We start from the raw sequence: 1,823 nt of genomic DNA on the forward strand, positions 1-1,823 counted from the left end.
CAGGGACTCTGCTGGATGCTGAAGATGGACAAGACCCATTCTGGAGCTCGTGTCCTGCTGCTACATGAGGCCCTTGGAGACAGGTAGTAAACAGGCAGTGCACCACAGTCACAGATAAGTACTACTAAAAGGTACCAAGCTAAGTATGGAGATTGGTGGGGAATGATGGAGAGGAGCCATGTTAGATAATTAGCAAAGGCCTCTCTGAGGAGTGGTCTGTTAAGCAGCTGAGACTGGAATCAGCTAGAAGGAGGTTTGCTAGGACCCGAGGGAAGAGGCTTCCAGACAAAGGCTGAAGTCAAGAGTCCCCTGGGAAGCTCAGCCCTGTCACAGGTACCAGCAACACTAAGCAGACAGGACCACAGAACAGCTCCAAAGCCAACTGCCTACAGTAATTTCCAGGTTGGGAAAGGTAATCCTCAAATCTTCAGGGCTTTGGTTGGTGCCAGAAGAGAGAGATGTGGTGAGGCCTTGGTGGTAAGAAATGGTTCGGAGCTAGTCTCAGAGGGCAAAGCCCTCCAGGACCACGCCCGCCTGGCAGTCACGTGCCCTAACCAGTTTCCATCTTACTTCTCCTAGGCAGTGCGTTGCCACTGTACACTAGAATTCCTGTTTGTTTGTTTGATGTAAGGTTCTGTTGGCCCTTTTCCAAGTATCAATCAGAACTGCATGCCAGCCTCCACTCCTTGGAAATAATTAAATGAAGCGACGTGCCCGATTTTTTTCTGCCGGGCAATGCGCTGTGATTTGCATCATCTGTTGAAGGAATCTATCTAGAGTCCTAAGGCTGAGCCATGTGGGACGATTGAGGTGGATTTTTTCCCCCTCTGCTTATGCTCCGGAGGATGGTGCTATATTGCTAAACATACAAGTGGACTGACTGCTTTAGTCGGCCAACTATTCCTTTCAGTAAACTGCTCCTCTTTGTAAACACGCCTCTGAATTCAGTGCAAAGAAAGGTTCCTTCCGTTTAGTGGTTTGACATCTTTAGGTTGCCAGCGCTGCGACCTAGGCTCTGTAAAGACGTCAAGGACAGCGCAAATACTGTGCTTTAGAAGACAGTTTGGATTCAAGCCTTTCTCCTGTCCAGAGAAACGGGAATCTGGCGACACAACAGCCTTCATCGCGACGCCAGAGCCCAGTACTCCCCGAGCACAAGTCTAGGTGCTATTCTGCAGCCGTGGCAGCATAACCTGCGACTTCTATGCAGACGCATCACAGGCGGTGTGGGCTACTGAAGATGAAATAAAACATACTCCTTCTCTCTCTGGAGTGGGATTCCCTCAGCCAGGGCACAGAAGCCGCTGGGGAAGGAAGGGCTGGTGTTGGCGTGCGAGGGAGGTCTCGGCTCGGGGTGTGGGATGCGGTGTTCTGAGGCGACGATGAGGGATTTTGGCTGTGTGGGAAGGGAATTGCGGAATTCCTCCCCTCGGCTCCAGAGAGGGGCTCTCAAGGAGACAGATTTGGATGCGGGGCGCGGCTCAGGCTGCCGAGGGCGAGGCGGCGAATCAAGGACACCAGACGGAGGGCGCTTCAGGGACGCCCAGCGTGGACTGCCCTCTTCTCGTCCTGCCGGCCACCGCGCGGCCCCAGGCAGACCCTCGAAGAGCCGGCGGTCCCCACAGCGCGAGTGCAGGGAGGGTCCTGTGAGCCTCGGACCCCACGTCTGCGGGTGGACCGGGCTGGAGAACAGCCCAAGGCGATGACACCACACTCGCCCTCAGCAGGCACCCCCAGCCGGCCACAGGGCACACAGCGCGGGCGCGATGCAGAGCGCGCGGCCTCGATCCGGGTTCCTCGGGCGGCGCGCGGGGGGCGGGGCC

The sequence above is a fragment of the Octodon degus genome, unplaced genomic scaffold (assembly GCF_000260255.1).
Source record: "Octodon degus isolate 3935 unplaced genomic scaffold, OctDeg1.0 scaffold00076, whole genome shotgun sequence".
NCBI classification, from domain to species: Eukaryota; Metazoa; Chordata; class Mammalia; order Rodentia; family Octodontidae; genus Octodon; species Octodon degus.